The sequence below is a fragment of the Mytilus edulis genome, chromosome 2, assembly GCF_963676685.1.
Source record: "Mytilus edulis chromosome 2, xbMytEdul2.2, whole genome shotgun sequence".
Classification (NCBI taxonomy): domain Eukaryota; kingdom Metazoa; phylum Mollusca; class Bivalvia; order Mytilida; family Mytilidae; genus Mytilus; species Mytilus edulis.
This window is the reverse complement of record NC_092345.1, coordinates 101,395,776-101,418,587: the sequence shown is the minus strand read 5'-3', so window position 1 is coordinate 101,418,587 and position 22,812 is coordinate 101,395,776.

Sequence of the window (22,812 nt, the reverse complement as noted above, 5' to 3'; positions counted from 1 at the left end):
TTGGAAACAGAATAAACTATGCATCTGATTATCAGCATTACATTACCAGACAGACAATACGAATACTAAGAACCTATGCTAAAAATAAGGCGTAGATACTTTAGTTCAGTTATGTCGCAGGTGTGTTCTATGATAGAGTATTTCTCATTTGATATTCCAGAACTTGCGCTTCCTATCATGATTTCCTTGATAGAAGGTTGCTGCTCAAAAGGAAGCGATTAAACCAAGAGTTGCAAGAGTTTAAAAAAGCTATAACAAAAATACTCATTTAATGCAAATTCAAAATGTGGAAGTCCATAAAAACTGACGAAACAAAGTGCTTTCTTGTTAAAATCACCTTTGATGAATTGAAGAATTATGAAGAAACTAAAGTTCCATCAACTATAGGTAAAATAGAACAACGATTAATTAGGCTAATCTTTTTCTTTTTATGTAACTTTTGGTCATATAGCTGCAGATGTCTTATAGAAATTCCCCGAGGGTATCACTAGCCCAGTAGTCAGCACTTCTGTGTATCATTTATATGGTCATATTTTGGGGCCTTTTACAGTTGACTATGCGGTATGGGCTTTGCTCAATGTTGAAGGCCGTACGGTGACCTTTAGATGTTAATTTCTGTGTCATTTTTTAAATAATCATAAATTAACTATTACCAATACTATTTTTTTAAAATACTACTAAGGACTTACCTTAACTGTATTTGACAAAACTGTCAGAAATTTTTGGTCCTCAGTCCTCTTCAACTTCGTACTCTATTTGGCCTATTTAACCTTTTTGGGATTTTTCGAGTCACTGATGAGTCTTTTGTAGACAAAACGCGTGACTCGCGTAAATACAAAATTTAAACTCGGGTATCTTTATGAACTGTTCACTCCGGATGTTTTTTGAGTTTGTGTTGTTCAAATAAAGTTTTCTATATGTGCACTATTTATTTGACTTACAATTTGATTTAGAAAAAATAACGAAATAATTAGAGAATACAATTAATTATCTAATTACTAACACAAGTCTATATTAATATTTTTGTCATTCTTATAAAATACATCAAATGACATAGAAATAAACCTGAGCTTGAACAATTATCAAACTTTTTAGAAATTAACTTGTGGCGTCACTTTTGTGGCGTTGATCAAGTAGTGTGACAGACAATGCGTGGTTCTGTTGCGCTGTTTTGTGTGCTGTCCTATGTTGTTTTATATATTGTCGGAATGTACTGTTGTATTGTTTATTTATTTGTGTATTTCTCTGTCCTGAATGTGCTTGCATTTATTTGTACTGTGTTCCTGTCATGTAATGATGACATTTTAGTGTTATGTTTAGCATTGCGATAAAAGTACAAGGCCACAAAACCAGTTCAACCCACCATTTTTGTCATTAAATGTTGTGTACCAAGTCAGGAAAATGGCAGTTGTTATTTTGTAGTTCGTTTCTGTGTTTGTTGCATTGATGTTTGTTTTTTGTTCACTTCAGTGTCTCTGTTGTTTCGTTGTTTCCTCTTATAGTTGATGTGATTTCGTCGGTATTGGTTTGTAACCTTGATTTGTTATTGTCTCGATCGATTTATGACTTAGAACAGCGGTATACTACTGTTGCCTTTATTTATGAAATGAAATACATTTGAGGATTGTCAGATGGTTTTCTTCAAGAACTCTGATGTTCAACAAATTTCAGCATCCATCAATCATTAGAAAATGTTGACAATAAAAGACATTATTTGTCAACAGGAGAAGTTTTTGTTTGTTTCAGAGTGCTATAAAAAGTAGGATTTGTGCTCGCTTAAAAAAAATTCTACAATGGGAAGTTTTATAAAACAAAACTGAAGTGATCTTTTTAATTTGCCTTCACTTTAGGGAGATGATTTATTCTGTTAAGGGCGAAGGAGTCAAATATTTTCATTTAAGTGAGGATCTTCTAAAATATAAATGAATTGCTCTGTATCCACATCCCCAGTTATGTAGGTAGCATAATATTTTGAAATTGTAATTAAATATTTATATGCTGTTATTTTCGTTTTACTGAAAGTATATTTGTTGGCCGATTTGTATCAACAACGTTTCTGATCCATGACGCTCTCTCTTCTGATTAATTTTAACACTCAGTATCCCATATCCTGTCTATGTCTTTGATTCCATTCTCGTGAAAAACGTGTGTTTGAACACAATGATAGTTCTTATGAAAGTTAATTTTCTTTCAAAAAAGATCAGCAGATATTTCAAACAGCCAAAAACTTTAGCTGGTATACATCTTTTCGATTAATCAACAAAATCGTTAATATGAAACGGCAATTTCCGTAACAATGATACAAACTGAAAATCTAAAAAAAATCGTTTAAGAGGTATGTACAAAAAATTAATAATTCAATGATAATTTACAATTCGAAAATTTTAATAGAAAAAAAGTTAAAATAAAAAAAAATCGAACTCTAAGGAAAATTCAAATTGGAAGTTCACGGCAATATCATAGGCCAAGACACATCAAACGAATGAAAAACAGATGTCATATTCCTGTCCTTTTATCTTTTTTTTTTAAGTATTCATTTTTAATACTAAAAAAACCCGTGGTGGTTAGGGGTGGGGGCGGGACAAAACAGATTGCCTTAATCTCCTTCACCATTGCATTATTACTTATTCGGGACGTTGTTTTCCGTAGACATACATCTGACATCACAAAATTCAACAAATGCAATTGCAACTCATATTTATTAAATATAGATATTAAAAAGACTCATACGACAATCCCAAAGGTTATACAAATACCATTTATTCTATAATCTAAATAAAGTAATTACTGTGCGTACATGTAGTTTAACTGAAACCTAATAATCTATTTGTAAGATAGAAGTCTCAGTTTAATCTGTTTCCCGAAATATAAACTGTATTTGTAAAAGTATAACTTAATGACAAATGATAGACGTTATCTATAATAACTTCTTTATAACTGTGTCAATGATCTTAAACATATCATTTACGATAGCAATTGTGATTTTGTTCATAATTAGGATATTATTTTCCGATTGACATTCAGTTGGAATTGGAATAGATAGCAAGTTATTATCTTCGATTGAATATTTCCAATAGTATTTGTTTTTAAATATTTGCAAGTCGACATTTAAAGTAGGTCATGACATAATTTCTAGCTTTTAGTATTATTTTGAGTTTTGTTGTGTAAGCTGTATTTTTGAGTTTGTTAAGGTAGATTTTTCTAACTACAACCAACAGTCTTTAAAGATTAATTTCTCCAAAACTACTCAATGGATTTTTAAAATCTTTAACTCATTATAAAGCTGAAATGTTAAATCTTTTTAATCTGTAGATAAATTTATTTTTGGTATAATTAATCTCAAATTATAGCTCCTTAATTGCCAAAAAAGGTGTCTACCAACTTGGATTAAAATGGCACATTCAGGTCAAATGGTAGTAAAAATATGTTTTCATCACTTTAATCAACCATACACTCTATACTAAACCGTGTCTCAGATTTTTGATATATGCCTCCAGTAAGAAGATATATTGATTTAACTGCTGGGTGCCAAACCTCATTTCACCTTTCATCTTTGGACCTATAAATTCATTTAGAAACAAATTATCCAAAAACTAGGACACTGTTTCGTAGAAAATACTCCCTTAAATCACATACATCAAAGTCAAACCAAAAGGCGTACCCATGAAGTTTCTATTTTCATTTTTTACTAACAATTCTCATGAAAATTGTTCTGAGAAATGACCTAAAAACTGATTCTCCCCCTTAGAACCCCTATAAATGCATCATTAATACAAAAGGAGTGTTCTGACACCACTATTTTATCAATATAACCACACACTTTGTGTCTTTGATGCTCTAATACTGTAAATTTTGAATTATATGTGCACTGACCAACACTAACTTGGCATTTAGCGGGAGTTTGACGTCACAGATTTGACCAACATCTGTGATAACCCCGCCTCTATCCAGACAGTCTAAGATAATAGAATAACAGGATTGACCAGCTGCATATAATCAATATTTAACATCACTATTATCATTATAAAGAATGATTTTCATTTGTATTTAAAGGGATAGTAGCTACGATTTTGACAAAATTATGAACAAGTTTTAAAGCTGCTAAAATCAAAGATATGTACTAAATATAAGCAATAAGATCGCTAAAATGTTTTCATAAACTACAGAAGTGTTAATAATTGATAATTCATATCGTGTTGTGTGCATATTCATCTCATTAATTATGCATCGGGTTTACTTCCCGAACTTTGCCGACATAGCGAGTGAGCTAACCAAGATATATATATAGATACGAACACGTGCTTTTTGTTTTCTTACATATTTGATAATTACTCTTTATTAAACGTACATATTTGACGCCATTTATCAAATTATGTAAATAAAAAATATAACAAATACCGGCATATTATTCCAACCCAAGATTCTCCAACAATGGCGATATTATACACTTGTTATAACATTTGTATGACCAAACCATGCCGATAATGTATACACGTGTTTGTGTGTTAAATCGGGGCCTCCATGAAGGATACACTTGAAGAATAATACTTAAGTTTAGGAAGTTTATTTCTAATTTCTTCTAAGGTGGGAGATTACTGCCCGTAAATTTATAAACATATTTTTGACAATTATGAACACGTTGAGATTTTTTTTCATGTGATCTGGAAAATTTAAGAAATGTAAACATTACGCAAACCGTCGGCTACTTTTGTTCGACTTTGCCTGCGTCGCAGGTGTTTCGAGTGATTTTAATGACCGATCTCATCGACGTTTTTTTATTTTTAATTTACAATAACTTGTCTGCACCTCTTTTTTTGTTTCTTTTCTCGATAAAACTGTAAAATCGCGTACCATTCCGCGATAACATTCCCCTGTTCGACCATTTTCCCTTCGAGGCATAATGTGCGATTGCGCATTGGGAACTGACGAGTAAAGGTCATATGAATAAGGGTTGGGCTTAACATCGAATTATTATCTATAGATAATAAATAAATGTAGGTGTTAAACGTTAAAAAACTTCTAAATGCTTAATGGAACGTAACCAGTAATTGTTTTAATCATAATTATTTTACTTTTTGTACAAAATCCGGCATATAGATTAAAAAAGTATTTTTAACGAAAATCGTAGCTACTATCCGTAACAAATATATACTATGAAGTTATCTAGAACATTAAAATTATGAAATAAAAGACATGTTCCAAAAAAGATCAAGCCAATTCCCTTTCTGAAAAATAGACTGTTCCACATGATTTTTTAGTTTAATGGAATTGATAGTTTTCACATAAACTTAAAATTGGTTAAAGTGCCTAAAACTCCTAACAGAAGACAGATTCATAGCCATATTTTTCTTGTTTGTAGTAAGAACATTAAAAGTATAAGTTTGTCAGAGGCTTTCAAAGATACTTTCACACTCTTATCCTTATATATATAGTTTTGTTCATTTTGGTTAGTTTTTTTCCCTTTAGATTTTCGCCTTTTTAATAACTTTTCCCTTTTCTCTGTTTACTTCAAAGCTATATAAATTATTTTTGTTGCAATACACAGGATACAATGAGATATAAGACCACACTATTTATCTTGTGGTCAGTGATTAACAGCTGAACACTGGAATCAACAGATGATTGACATATTAGTCCCTTCTTAATGGCTATATATTTAGATAAATTACCATGTGCTTTTATTTAAATAAGTTCATTATCAATTTACTCCCTGTAGTGATATGATAATGATTTTTGGATTTTTACAAACTGTGCAGAATAATACTTACTTTAAAATTATGTGATAAAAATTACTGTTAGACTGTAGTGCTACCTTAAATTGATTGTTATACACGAAATTAAAAGTACAGCTTAAATAGATCTTCATGAATTTAAAAATAAACCAAAAAAACTGAATGGTGAAGAAATATAAGACATACACAATAAAACTCATCAAATATACAAGGCTTATAATTTTGTACGCCAGACATGTATTTTGTCTTGGTTGTACTCCGTTATGGCTTATTGTTTACAGTATTGAGTGTCATATTTTGGTTTTATCAGCCAGTCCGAACTCATTCTATCTATAGCATTAGGTCATACTATTGCATCGTTTTTTTTTTATATATCAGCAGGCTGCACTGTGGCATGGAAGTTTTCGACAGCAGTTGATAACAATAAAAAAACCTTCCTTAAATGCAAACTATCATCGTATTTGGACTATATATCAAAATAATCTGACTTTAGAGTCTACTATGTATTCAGGCAATGTTTTTTTTTAGTGCAGACATATTTTGAACATCCACTATTTCAGAACCAAATTATCGCCATTTTGCTATTTCATGATAAAGATGAAATTCAAGGTCATATTTTACCAAAAGTTAACTTTTGTATATATCACGTAGTTGATGTGAGGAAGAAACTACTCACATATCTAGACGAAAATGTGTACATTCGTTACAAATGTTACAGGCAATGCCGTTTGTTTAGTATATATAATTTGTATTATATTACGCTATAGTTATTTTCTACCTTTCTTGGTATGACATCTTACACTCTTCTAGTTTATTTCCTGTGACATTTCAGCATTGATTAAAGCTTCCATATCACAGAAATTTCAAGCAACATTGGCAGATGCTAAGGTTGAAATATCAAACTTCAAGCAATATTTACCTGAGAGTTATTATTAAAAAAATATGAATACAGATGACTACTTAAATCACATATATTTTCACGTCTATTCAAAAGAAAGTAACCTGATCAAAGACTTTATGATGCACAGTTTGATTCATTTGCTAATTTTCTTTCTGTCCATATACCACCTGGACTTTATTCATCATTAACTTTCAATAGAACAAAAGTAAAAACCAGGTGAATTAGATTGACGTAGTGAGCATCGCAGAAAAGGTAAAGACAATGTAATGACGGATTGACAAGGTGGACATGAACAAAACATTTCAGATTTGCGTGTTGGAAAAATTGCAGAAAAATGGGCAAGATTATGACATGACAGAAAATGCAGAAATTTTTACTACTCTTTAACGGATTATAAATAAAGGCAACAGTAGTAATCCACTGTTTAAAACACATATTTTTTTTAATTCGAGTAAAGTTTATTATAACAAAACGATAAAAGTCAACAAAATTAAAAACAGATTGTAGCGTTTAAACAGTTTTAACAGTCATAGGTCTGTTCTATGTTCCTTTGGAATTTCAACCAAAGATGAAGAACTGGATCTTCCATCACTGTATTGGATACCTAAACTACATAAGTGTCCTTACAAACAACGGTATATTGCTGGGTCTTCCAAGTGCTCCACGAAACCTCTTTCTAAATTATTAACATCTATTTTATCAGCAATCAAAGACGGGCTTCAAAGCTATTGTGAAACTGCCTATTCTAGAGGTGGCGTGAATCAGATGTGGATACTTAAAAATTCAAAAGATCTTTTAGAGTACATACAATCTAACTCTCTTTCATCTTGTAACAGTATTAAAACATTTGACTTTTCTACTCTGTACACAAGTATTCCACATTCCAAACTAAAAGACAAATTGAAAGAGTTGGTATTACTTTGCTTCATAAAAAAGAATGGCCAACGTAGATACAAGTATCTTGTCTTAGGGAGGGATAAATCCTACTTTGTAAAGAATCACTCTGATTCAAACAAAAAATTCTCTGAAACTGATATTATCAAGATGCTTGATTTCTTGATTGACAATATATTTGTTACGTTCGGAGGACGTGTTTTTCAACAGACTGTCGGCATTCCAATGGGAACAAACTGTGCCCCTCTACTCGCCGACTTGTTTCTTTATTATTATGAGGCTGACTTCATGCAGGAACTTCTCAGGAAGAAAGACAAGAAGTTAGCAATATCCTTTAACTCTACTTTCCGCTATATAGATGATGTTCTTTCACTAAACAATTCAAAATTTGGTGACTATGTGGAACGCATCTATCCAATCGAACTAGAGATAAAGGATACTACAGATACAATTAAGTCGGCTTCATATCTTGACTTACATCTAGAAATTGACAATGAGGGTCGGTTGAAAACAAAACTTTACGACAAAAGAGATGATTTCAGCTTTCCAATTGTGAACTTTCCATTTCTAAGTAGCAACATTCCAGCAGCACCTGCATACGGGGTATATATCTCCCAATTGATACGATATTCCCGTGCTTGCATTTCCTATCATGATTTTCTTGATAGAGGTTTGCTGCTCACAAGGAAGCTATTAAACCAAGAGTTCCAAATAGTGAAGTTGAAATCATCCCTTCGTAAATTTTACGGACGCCATCACGAGTTGGTTGACCGTTATGGAATAACCGTTTCACAAATGATATCGGATATGTTCCTTACGTCGTAACTACAATCCCCTTCCCTTTCATGAATATGACCTACCGAATTAGACTATTTACCGGATTTGTAATCACATAAGCAACACGACGGGTGCCACATGTGGAGCAGGATCTGCTTACCCTTCCGGAGCACCTGAGATCACCCCTAGTTTTTGGTGGGGTTCGTGTTGTTTATCTTTAGTTTTCTATGTTGTGTCGTGTGTACTATTGTTTTTCTGTTTGTCTTTTTCATTTTTAGCCATGGAGTTGTCAGTTTGTTTTAGATTTATGAGTTTGACTGTCCCTTTGGTATCTTTCGTCCCTCTTTTAAAACCAGTAAAAAAGTATTTACTATGTTCAAATGATCCCAAAAGACAGTGTGTAAAATAAATGTCATTCAAAATCTCACTAAGTTATATTATTTGGAAAAAAGGGTGTAAGACAAGTTCTCTTATAGACGAATTATCCCATTTCTGGAACAGTCATCGGATACACTTGAGGAGCATAATGATTTTTTTTGAAAAAAATATATACATAATTATGTTGTCCTAATGAAAAGGAAGGAATATGGTACATAAACATGAAATCAAGGTTTCAAAAAAAGAGAAATTTAGTACTACCCCAACAGAAGAAAAAAAGAAGGGAAACCATAGGTAAAAGCACAGACGAATTTTAAGTTTACATAAATATTTATTGCTCTGCTAATCCTCAAGTTTTATTTCAAGTTCTATTCAAGAACAGCAATGTGCTGCAGTGGAAGTCGTAAAATGAGATATATATCTTCAAATTATCATAGGAGAAAACTGGTTCCTAAGACTATTGAAAACAAAAAACGATGAATATTTTATGCATAAGGATCAAAGACGACCTTACAATTTCTTTAGTTTTGGTATTGAATCTTTACTTATGTTTGTACAAATTTCGGAAACCAAGTTAAGTAATTGTTGATATTCTTACATGGTTGTCGTAAAAAGATAAAATTCACATGTTTTCAGGAATCACAGTCAATTATAGTGCTTTTGTATTTTTTATTATTTTTTATGTCTTCAAAAATGGCTTCGAATAGAGGATTTTTTGATGATATTTCACAACTCAAGGATGTTTCTTTGTTCATATGAGGCTGATTTTATACAAAAACATCTAAGGTAGAATAAAAAGAAGCTAGCATTATTCTTTATCTTCACTGACCGATATATAGATGATGTACTCTCACTTAGTAATTCAAAGTGATTATATTTAACTCATAGATCCCATCGAACTTTCAATAAAGGATACAACAGATACAATAAAGTCTGTATCAATACTTGACTCGAAGAAGGAATTGACAATGAGTGTCTGTTGAAAGATTTTTACGACAAAAGAGATGATTTCAGCTTCCTAATTATGAACTTTTCATTTCTATGTAGCAACAGTCCGATAACGCCTACATACGGAGTATTTGTTCACTTTGGATACAATATTCTAACTAATTATCAAAGGTACCAGGATTATAATTTAGTACGCCAGACGCGCGTTTCGTTTACATAAGACTCATCAGTGACGCTTATATGAAATATTTATAAAGCCAAACAAGTAAAAAATTGAAGAGCATTGAGGATCCAAAATTCCTAAAAGTCTAAGGCTTGCATTTTCTATCAATTTTGATAGAGGATAGCTGCTCACAAGAAAGATATTAAACCTAGAGTTCAAATGATGATGTTGGAATCATCTTTTTGAAAAGTTTACGGATTTCATTACGTTTGTGTTGACCGTTATGGGATATCTGGAAATGTTCCAATTGTCGTAACCACATTTCCGTCCCCCTTTGTTTTCAAAATGTGACCTTCCAAATTAGTCTAATCACTGGATTTTTACTAACATGACCAGCACTACGGGCGCCAGATGTAGAGCAAGATATGATAAGTAATTGATCATACCATTTTTGGTTGGGTCTAAGTTCTCAGTCTTCAGTTTTCTATGTTGTGTTTTGTATACTGTTGTTTGCCTTTTAAATTGGTCTCCTTAATTCACAAACAAGAACATTTCATTAAGAATATGTAATCATCCATATATTTTAACAATCAACATCAATATCGAAGTACGTTATGCAGTTAATTCTTCATCTAGTATTGTTATTGTTGATCAAATATACTAGTAATCAGGTAGGAGCGGTGCATATTCTAGGTGTCAATAATAAAATTGAAGACCCTTGTTCTAGTTTACAGGTAATTTGTTTCCGTATATTTGCCCGATCACAAATTGAACTCAACGATACATTTCTGTGGAGTTAAACTTCAAGTCTGAAGCAGAATTTCTCATAAACATTTCGGTGGTTCCTTGTACATCAAACTTGTTAACAACAACAACAACAACAACAACAACAACAACAACAACAACAACAACAACAACAACAACAACAACAACAACAATACTTTATTTTAAGAGGGTTACACAGTTAGCTATATAACTAATCTTCCCTGAGGCCCTCGTTAACCAAAGATTTACGAATGTTTTAGATATTTTGGTCTTGCTTAAGTGTTTGCCTTCGACCTTACATGATATCATTATTGTCTATATTACAAATAATAAATTGGGATATGTACGTGTAACAACTAATTCATGATACACAGTCATTTCTTAAATACATCTTATATCTTACTGTTCTCTGTCATAAAGATCCATTACAATGTTTTACTGTTGTCTATCATAAGATACATTACAATTTCTTACTTTCATCGGACATAAAGATACATTAAAATTACTTACTATTCTCAGTCAAAAACAATACCTACTACTTAATGGTAGATTAATGTCAATGTCTTTATATACTATCGTCCATTAAGATAAATCACAATGTCTTACTATTGCCGGTCATAAAGGTACATAGAAAGTCCAAATTTAGTATTCTTGGTATTTAGACATATTTTCTGTTATTTACTGTAGATTAAAGTATTACAGGCTTTAAAATACCTATTCTGTGCTGTATTCCCTAAGCAGGAAGTACGTAGATCAGATTTCTACATGGTATTATGTACTCAGTTTTATCAACCTTAATTGATTGGGATAATAAATTAAATGTAAAATGTCATTAGTAGACTGTGATAAGGCGGGTAAATTATCGATGCAACCCTGAAACTTAATGATCAGGAATATTTCAATTTAGCAATAAACAGTTTGTAAAAAGATAGCTATTGAATAAATACAGTTGCTTGTAATTGTAGACAATGGGTTCAAATGATTTAGTCTTAGATGCATGATTATAAGTTGTTAAAAGGCTTTGAACAAGCTGGCAGTAACTGTGAGTACTCTAATTTCTGCAATTAGTGTCTTTTTGATGTTGGGGTGTTCAAGTACCGAGTCACGTCTACTCTGTGTTTTTGTTATATGTTTGTCTATTTGTATCAGTCTGATGAATTACTATAAATAAGACGATGTCGTATGATAGCCAATGATACTACTCTCCAGAAGAGACCAAAATGACACTGACATTAACAACTATAGGTCACCGTAATGCCTTCAACAATGAACAAAGCCCATACCGCATAGTCAGCTATAAAAGGCCCCGAAATGACAAAGTCAAACTATGCAAACGAGAAAACTAACGGCCTAATTTATGAACAAAAAATTAACGAAAAACAAATATGTGACATATAATCAAACGACAACCACTGAATTACAGGCTCCTGACTTGGTACAGACACATACATAGAGAATGAGGCGGTGTTAAACATGATAGCTGGGTCCAAACTCTCCAGATGGATAAAAATACAAATATCACAAATAAAAGTGGACGTGGTCGGGTACTTGTACATCTTAACAACTAAAAGACACTAAGTACAGATCTGAGAGTACTCGTAGTTACTGACAGCTAGTTCAAAGCCACTAACAACTAATTAAAAAATCATGCATCTAAGACTAGATTATCAATCAGAACACAACCAACATCCAATGGATTTAGTGTAAAGACATCATAAACAGTCAGAGAAAAAAACATGAACTTGTTCATTGCCAAGATACAGGTATCGACAAATTATAGATCCATGCATGTGTATATATGTATATAACAATAATATTTAGTTTCCTTTTATTTCCTGAGAACAAAATCAATAGTAATACCAATAAAAACATTATTCAGTGATTTAATTTAAGCCTTTATCAACTGATTTTTATAGTTCGTTCTGATGTTGGACTGTTACACCACTGTCCCAATGTAGGGGATGGTTGATATCCCGGTCACATGTTTAATCCCGACACATTATGTATGTATGGGCCTGTCACCAGTAAGGAGCCTGTAATTCAGTGGTTCAGTACATTACTTCAACATTTCTAGTTTGAATTGTTTTGCATTTGTGATATCGGGGCCTTTCATAGCTTAGTATGCGATTTTGAATTAGCTCATTGTTGAAGGTCGTACCATGATCTATAGCTGTTTATTTATGTGTTGTTTGGTATTTTGTGGTGAGTTATCACAGTGGCAATCTTCTTTGTATATGATCATCAATACCAGGATTGAAAATGTATAAAAGACTCATCAGTGACGCTTGAGTAAAAAAATATTGAAAGGCCACACAAAATGCGAAGTTGAAAAGCATTGAGAACCAACTAGTACCAGAAGTTTTGGCAAATAAAACTAAGGTAATCTATTCATGTAGTAAAACGTTGTTCATTGTTTAATCATACGTTTTTTGATTGAGTTAAGTCTGCCAATTGATATTTTATCGTATGTTTTTCTTTGTTGTGATGTTATGCTATTGTTTCAGAAAAAGGGAGAAGGTTTGGATCCATTAAAACGTTTAATCCCGCTGCAAATGTTTGCACCTGTCCTAAGTCAGGAATCTGATGTACAGTAGTTGTCGTTTGTTTATGTAATATATACGTGTTTCTCGTTTCTCGTTTTGTTTATATAGATTAGACCGTTGGTTTTCCCGTTTGAATGGTTTTACACTAGTAATTTTGGGGCCCTTTATAGCTTGTTGTTCGGTGTGAGCCAAGGCTCCGTGTTGAAGGCCGTACTTTAACCTATAATGGTTTACTTTTTAAATTGTTATTTGTATGGAGAGTTGTCTCATTGGCACTCACACCACATCTTCCTATATCTATTTGTATTTGGAAAAATTCCTCTGAATTTTATACCATAAATCATATTCTTCCGAATCAAACATACAATGTATTCTAGATTTGTAATATTCATTATATACTACAATATCATTAATTTATAAACAGACTAGAAACAATTGGGATAATTAGTTTTTCAAATTATTATTCTTATATTGTCGTCCATATCAAAAAATAAAAGTAAAAGCCAAATTAAGGTTCATGTGAGTATCTAATGTTATTATCTTTTTGAACTTTTCTCCGTCGATCAGGGAGTTACATCTACTTAAGTCCTATTCACAATCTTTTCCCCCTTTTTTGACGTCATTTATATTATTTATTTTCTTTAGCTTTCTTTGTTTGTAAATAAGAAAACCTTATTACTGTCGGTTATTTACTTTCCTTAATTTTCTGTTTTGAATGGCAATTAGATTTACAATGGCAATGAATAAAGAACAAATTGAACTTTGAGACACTCATATCAGAAAGATTACTTTTCAATAGAAACTATTAATCATAAAGAAACTAACATGGTCGCGACATGATGAGGCTTTCAGAGGAGAATGGATTTGATTGGTTTATATTCTTCTTAGGAGACTAATATGTATATATCTTTTGACAAAGGCATGCATTATACTATAAATCTGTTTATAGCACTTAACCGTATTTTTGTAGCGATTAAAAAAAATCCAGTTATACATACATCATTCATATATCTTTCTAAATACAAATAATTATACTTTATTTTCTAATAATATCTTGATTGTGCTATAATAATGAAATGTTTCCTTAAAGAGCCTTCGATATGATCTGTGTATAGCTGAGTAGGTAATTAGATTTGGCTGTTGATAATAGGACTCATTCCGCTTCACAATCAAAACATTTGTCTACACAATCAAAACATTTGTCTACACAATCAAATATTGTCCGCTACATCAGTCTCATATCGTATTGTTTAAAATAATGACATATCTCCTTAAACGAGCTTTAACTCTCTATGACATCTCTAATGTAACATCTTTGACAATCTTATTGGAAGCAAAGTCAGAGATATAATAAAACCTGCCAGATAAGATAATAATAAGGCAGACGTAATGTACATCCAGTCATTGTATAATTGAAAAACGTAAAATTTGTTGACTTTTTTTCACAATCTAAAGCACTGCTAATTATTCATGATATTTCTTTTTTCGCTGTGACTTTTCCTTTTTGAGTCATGTGCCGCTGTTTTTGAATGAGAAAATCAACTGAGTCACTAAGGTTAATCTTTGAAGTGTGTGCTCCGGATATTGAGTACTATGATTAAATTTGCTATTTTCTTTGAATTTCTGTTATTTTGTAGATATCATAAGGTAAACAAATATTGTGTTTGCAAAAAAGAAAATTGATAGCCAAGTATAGGTTTGTTTTTCATTGAATTTGCTTATCGTTTTGTACTAACGTTGTGACAGCAAGATGAATAATAGTCTAAATCAATCTATCATATTAAACTGTGTCAGAACATTGATTAAGTCTAAGCTACAATGTAATATTCTTCTGCATATAAAACATTTGAAAGTGTGACTTAGTGCACACGTATTTTGTCGTTTTAGCAGTCATACTAAAGTCTAATGTCTGTTTGGAACCTAGTAATAATCATGTTGGCAAAATTGAAAGAAAAGTATGTATCGTCAAAGATGTTATTTTACATATATTTCCCGTGCATCGGGAAGATATGAAGATTTGTTCACTTAAAAAATCTTATTTCAAGAGGGTGAACAAATCTTCATATATCCCTAAACCAAGGGAAATGAATGTTCAATGGTATTGCCTATATTTATTTTTACTTCTGAACATAAGATATAAGTTTACATAATTGTGTTCTTATCCGTTTCTTTTAAAACTAAACACAACATACACCATGATAATCAGTACCGATGAAAAGTAACTTATTCATGTATTCTGTTTCTTTTAAGGTCTGAAATAATTTTTGAAAGCGAAATTACTATATACTGTCTTTTAAAAAACCGACCAAAACGTTTAAAAACAATTTTTTAAACCTAATGCCTTTTAAACCTGATGCCTTTTGTTATCTATTAATCATGTGTTTCTTTGTCTAATACGTTTTCCTATTTATTTGTATTGTAGTCCTGTAATATTATGTTGTCATTTCAATGTTATATTTAACCTTGCCATTAAAGTGCGAGGTTTGGCATGCCACAAAACCAGGTTCAACCCACCATTTTTATGTTTAAATATGTCCTGTACCAAGTCAGGAAAATGGCAATTGTTATATTATAGTTCGTTTCTCTGTGTGTAACATTTTAACGTTGTGTTTCCGTTTTCTCTTATATTTGAGTGTGAATTTACATTACTATAAGACGTGTCACGGTACTTTTCTATCCCAAATTCATGTATTTTGTTTTGATGTTATATTTGTTATTCTCATCGGATTTTGTCTAATGCTTAGTCCGTTTCTGTGTATGTTTAATGTTGTGTCGTTGTTCTCCTCTTATATTTTTATACGTTTCCCTAGGTTTTAGTTTGTTACCCCAATTTTGTTTTTTGTCCATAGATTTACGAGTTTTGAACAGCGGTATGCTACTGTTGCCTTTATTTAACCGCGGGAAACGTCACACAAGGTAATCCCGACGTTCAGAAAAGAATATGATACCCAGAACAGAGTATGAAGAGTTGTTTGAAGTCACGTGGAATAATTATACATTATAATTATTCAAGACGTGTATGACAAATAATTTAATCTTGAGAAACCAAAGAAAATCTGTAAGCTATAGACATTTTGGCAAATCAGTGTTTACTTGCTTTCATAAAAAGAGTTTGCTTATAACTTTAAGAAAATGTGAATTGAAAGAAAAAGTTGTGTCACTCTGTCAAAATAACGAAGTCACATAAAACATGTTCAGCTGAAAAAGTTTTACGGACGCCACCACAAGTTGGTTGATCGTTATGGAATATCCACTTATATATAAGATGATAGCGGATATGTTCCTAATATCATAACTACAACCTGCTTCCCCTTTAGCCGAATGTGACTCACCGAATGAGACTATTAACCGGATATGCTTACTTTCAGGAGCACATAAGACTACTCGTGTTGATTAGTCTTTGATTTTCTATGTTGTATTTTGAGTACTTAAGTTTGTCTTTGTGTTTCTTTCTTTTTTAGCCATGGCGTTATCAGTTTTTTTTTCGACTTATGAGTTTGAATGTCCCCCTGGTATCTTCTGTGTCTCTTTTAATTAACATTTAAGTATATAAGACTTATATTTATGTGATAGAAGGGTAGACATATATGACATAAAATTAATATAAAATGAACATGATGAAGTGAGCATTTGCTTAAAAAATACTAATCATATGGCAAGTATCCGTTTTGTCCATTGACACACAACACATTAATGATTTTAAAAAAAAACCAATCGGCATTCCCAATGGAAACATATGTGCCCCTCTTTTTGTTTCTTTATTCATATAAGGCGGACTTCATACAGAAACATCTCTGCATCATTCTTTAACTTCAGTTTACGCTATATAGATAATGTTCTCTTACTACATAATCTAAAATTTAGGGACTGTTGCACGCATCTATCCCATCGAACGTTAGGTAAAGAATACAGCAGATACAGTTAAGTCTTCCTCATATCTTGACTTCCATTTAAAATTGTCGTTGGAAACAAAACTTTACGACATAAGATGAATTAATTTTCCCAATTGCAAACTAACAATTTCTACAGCGCCATCATACGAATAAAATTGAGATTGGAAATGGGGAACCCGACCATAGAACAGACAACATGTATCCCAGTTGATATGATATTCCTATCATGAGGGCCTTGATAGAGTGTTCCTGCTCACAAGATAGTTAATAAACTTAGAGATCCAAGGGATGAAGTTGAAATCAGCCCTTCGTTAATTTTACGAACGCCATCATCACTTGGTTGACCGTTTTGGAATATCTGTATCACAGATGATGACGGGATATGTTCTTATGTTCTACAGTCTTTAATTTCCTACGTTGAGTTTTGTGTACTGTTGTTTCTCTTTTCGTGTTGGTTTGTCGGGTGTGAATTTTGACATAAGCGAAATACATTGAGATAGCTATTATTTGAAATTGAACGGAGTTTATTGAAGATTTTATTCTTCAACCCAATCACAAACTTAACAGTCCTTGAAATTAATTGAGTTTTGGACCGAGTTGGCCGAGTTGATACATCACTGTGTTTCGAAAGAATAACCTTTATTGTTTTTATAAGCGATACGTATATATAACCGGTAGGAATACTGTAAACAACTTTTGATACATGGTTATGCATTTTTTTCTATTTTTTTCTATAAATTTGTACTTGTGTAGTTTTGAATTGAAAGTTTTATATAATCTTAAAGGGGCACTAGTTATGAGATATATAAAACAGTAATATATTGTTTTTGGCTCAATCATTAATTTAATGCAAATAGTGAAATAATAATTCGCTTTTAGCAGCCATTATGGTTCAATTTTGTCAAAATAAACTAAAAAACATTGATTATGAATTATTCACTTGCAAGTGAATAATTCGACCTCATTGAATCCGTATTCATGTGATCTTCAATTTAACCCCTTAGCCTGAGATGGATAACTCGTGAATTGTATGTGTAAAGTTATTTAAAGGAAAAAATGTCAAAATTGAAAGTGAAACAAAGGTAAATCATTTGATTGACTGATTCGATCCACAAAATATCATTCTTATACAGGTAAAAACGATGATAAACATTTATTTTGTATCTATAATATGAAATTAAATAGAATAATTCAACAGCACGAGTTTGCTTAATCTATTTATATCTATATTTATGTTTACATCGCTTAGGTCAACTCGATAACTAATTAGATGCACGGTGTAGAATGGTAACGGACTTATCGGGTTTTTATCGGCGTTTCCGCACAAATTGGGTTCGCCAACGGACCTATCGCGTTTTGTTTTCAGATAGTGTGACACAAAATGAGCCAAATAGACGAAAAGAAGTCGTAAGTGTTTATGTTTATATGATCACGGAAGGCACCGATGATCTAACTTTGCATATTTTTTTTCATTTTGCTTTGGTACCACTCTTGTCTTTTTCAAAAAGCTCAACACTAAACAGGACAACAGGCCAAACACAGCTACTAATGGTGCGTTTTCCGTTTAAATACACAGTATATTAGAATGTGGACTTTTTGTGCTCCTTTATTTCATACAAAATACATATTAGAACCACTTGTGTGCATTCAAAAACTTAAAATATCGTAAATTAAAGCTTTATCAAAATTGCTTGGCAGCGGACTACTCGGGTTTCCCTAAAATGACGAGTTTTTTTTAGCACCGAACTGTTGAGGTTTATTTAGCACAGGACTTATTGTGTTTTTAATGTTTTACCAGGGTAAAAAATGATGTTTTTGTAATTTTTGTTTTTTTGAGAAATGAAAAATAAAAGATTTTAATAACCCCATGTATTTGACATCGTGTGATAGAATATACAAGTCTGAAACTTCTCACGGACAAGTGTTTTTCCGCAATCTTAATTTTTTTTTCTTTGAGTAAAATAAAAGTACATCGGTATGGGGCAATATCACATGCAATGCCAAACAAAACACAAATGGTATATTTCTGCTTTATCCCAGATTAACATGTGAAGGTCTTTTGACGGATGTTTCGAAAAGACACGTTCATTCCGGCGTAATAGAAATATTCATAATGATGCATGTATGAGTGAAGCTTTATGTGTCAGTCCTGAAAAACGATTGTTGATGGAGCCGGTGAATAACTATGACAACCTTAATTATGAACCCATTTAGTGCATGTTAGATGCATGATTTTGTAATAGTTGCAAGTGACTTTAAACGAGCTGTAAGTTAACTGCGAGTACTCGCAGATCTGTTCCTTGTGTCTTTTTGTTGTTGGGAGGTACAAGTACCCAGCCACGTCCACTTGTATTTGTGTCCATCTGGTGAGTTAAGCCCTTTTCAACTGAGTTTTGTAGTTCATTTTTAGGTGTACTATTATACCACTGTCCCAACTAACATGTTTAACCCCGCCACATTATGTATGTATGTCACACGGCCTGTCCCAAGTCAGGAGCCTGTAATTCAGTTGTTGTCGTTTGTTTATGTGTTACACATTTGTTTTTCGTTCATTTTTGTTTTATATAAACAAGGCCGTTTGTTTTCTCGTTTGAATTGTTTTACATTGTCATTTCGGGGCCTTTTATAGCTGACTATGCGGTATGGGCCTTGCTCATTTTTTGAAGGCCGTACGGTGACCTATAATTGATAATTACTGCACATGTCATGTTGGTCTCTTGTGAAGAGTTGTCTTATTGGCAATCATACCACATTTTTTTTATACCTACTAGTTCAAATAACTATCACGTCTTGAAAGGCTTTCTTTGACGTCTTACATCTTCGCAGAAGGGCGTCAAAGCAAACATGTAGAATAGCCTTCCCAGACGTCATAATTAGAACCCTCCCTGCTATGAGGACGAGATACTGATAGAATCCCACACACATTTGCTTATGGATTAATAAAGTATATCATTGTGTGATGTGTGATAATTGATAAAGAAAAAAGTGTTGAACAACCATGCAGGCGGAGTAAACACATAGACTGACTTAGAAGAGATAACTTTTCATATTCATTTGCGCACAAAAATTCCGGTGCCACAAACTTTCCAAATTAACCATCATCTAAGACCTTAATAGTGCATGAAACAGTACCGAAAGGGAAAATGTGTACATTTAATGAATAACCAAATATTTACTTGGAGAAGAAAACAACAAGCTTAAAACACGCTTCAATTGGACATCTTTCCATGAAAAATGCTTGTTTTCAAGTTAGTGTACCACATTTGTGGAAACAATTTAAAATAAATCACAGCTTCCCATGAATATACGACTAGATATCCATGAAAATAAATAATTCCCCCATTCCGTGACATCAAGCTTATTTGGAAATATCCATTCTGCTTTAATAGAAAATGAAAGAAATAACCACTAACGCCAAATGTTGTCACCTGAAAACACGATAAGTCCGTTGCTGAACCCGATTTAATAGTGCGGAAACGCCGAAATAAACCCGATAAGTCCGTTACCATTCTACACCGTGAGATGGTGTTTAGACTAAAAAAAACACACGAAACGAAGCTACGTATTTTCATGGCCGTGCCTTGTTAAGTGTTTATTTTAAACTTTTAAAAGTTTGGATAAATGTTTTACATTGTTATAAATCAAATATGAGAATTTGATTGAAATCGGTGAACATCTATCAGACAGCTATTGCCCCTTTATGTTATGATATGATAAGGTGGTTATATACGAACTAGGTGTAATAAAGTTTTATATACAAATATAACAGCTCAACAAATCCCGATTGGTGGTCAAGGTTTTTATTGTATGTAATACAATAGGTGTTTATCTGTAAAATATTCTGAATCATACAATATAAAAAAGAAGATGTGGTAGGATTGCCAATGAGAAAACTGTCCACAAGAAACCAAAATGACACAGACATTAACAACTTCTTTTAAGTATATTTTAAACTATTGATTTAATCTTAAATCTTGAATCTGATAACCTATCATTCCAATATTGACGAAACTGCTCATTCATATATATATAAGAAAAATGTCAAAATGTACATATACTGTGGATTCATATATTGTCGTGGGTACCAATTTTCGTGGATTGAGCAAAATCTGCATGTTTGTGGATATCTAATTTCGTGGTTTTGCCAAATTCTCCATTCAAGCCTAAAGAATGTTTGTTATTCATTGGACATTTAATTTCGTGGTTAACCAGTACCCTCGAAATCCACGAAAATTGGTATCCAACGAATAATAAGGAACCAACAGTAGTAGTGAAGTAAATTGTGGGAAATAATTGTGGAATTCTTCAATTACCGAAAACTGCTGTACTTGTTGATGCAGTTTCGATCACACGCATTTTGTATTCAGAAATTTACCGATATCTTTCGGAGCATCATTCCAGTAAATGTTTGTTCTTTCACGAGAACTCTTATGCGGTATAAATAGTCAAGGTCGGCAGGAAATTGTTTTAAATTTTGAACTTGGATGCATGTTATTTTCGGGAGCGAGAAATATGTCCAATTCCTCATATATCAGATATGTATATATTATATAATAACATAAGAGGTACTTTTTTGATGCGCATTTCGACATTCAATGTCTCTTCAGTGATGGTCGAGGCCATCATATTAGAGTTATTAGAATATCTACAAGATTGGAAGCTATAAACCAAAAAGGACAACAAAGTATAACAAAATCCGGGCAGAGAACCAGAGCTTTACATGAGGGAGATACATTCCTCAATTTAAAGTAATTTCCAAATTTTGTAACAGCAAATTTTGATAACAAATAATACCTGTTGTCATGCCAGTATTGAAGTAATTGCTACTGGGCTGGTGAAACCCTCAAGGACTATCAGTCTACCAGCAGACTAGAGACATTGTTCCAATAATACCTTTTTTTACCATACAAAAGAAACAAAGAGATATTGAAAAATATCTTTAAATCAAACTATAAACAAATAATAAAATATCTTGTATGAGTATTGCCAAAGAAGGGATTTTGGAGCTTACAACTTTTGCCTGCCAATTTGCTTTATGTTAACAGACAGACATAAATAGCTAACAATATAAAAAAGCAATCAGTGTCTTTTTCAGGAACTAATCACTTATATTTGATATAACAGACATGGATATAATACTTTGATTCTATAATAAGATGTAAATAAAGATATAGGAGTGGATTTTTCTGATAAGAAATGGAATATAATCTGTTGACATTGAGCGATGAGTTATGGTGTTTGTCTATTTACAATAAAGAATAAACAACATTTCAGTCATACTATGTCATTAATATTGTTTACAAAGCTTTAAATTGTCTGAGCAATCCATGTCATTGTTGAGTGTTTAAAAAATGTTCGACTGACAGTTTAAAAAACATAAAAAAATTGAGCTGTGGTGCGTTTTATAAGATGAAAGAAATCGTTATTATGCAATCATTTAATTGTTTTACTTCACTTGAATTATTTGCCTGTTACAGGCTCCCTATATTGATATAGATACATGTCATACTAAATAATGTGTCGGACCTATAATCCTGAAAAACATATATCGATACAGGTGTATGTCGGATTATAGTGTCCGTCTCCACAACAGTCCTTTAAACGTGCTTAGGCAATATATAATATACAACACATACACAAAATTCAAAAATAAGAAAGCAATGAAGTTGTTACAATTGATATATGTCTTTTTGTGCATCTTTGTTAAATATATGATTATTTTAATTGGTATTAAGATACTTGTGGTACTTGTACATTCTGTCATTATTGTTTATGATATTATCGTATTCTTGTCTTTCGCTTTGCTAATGTGCTTTGT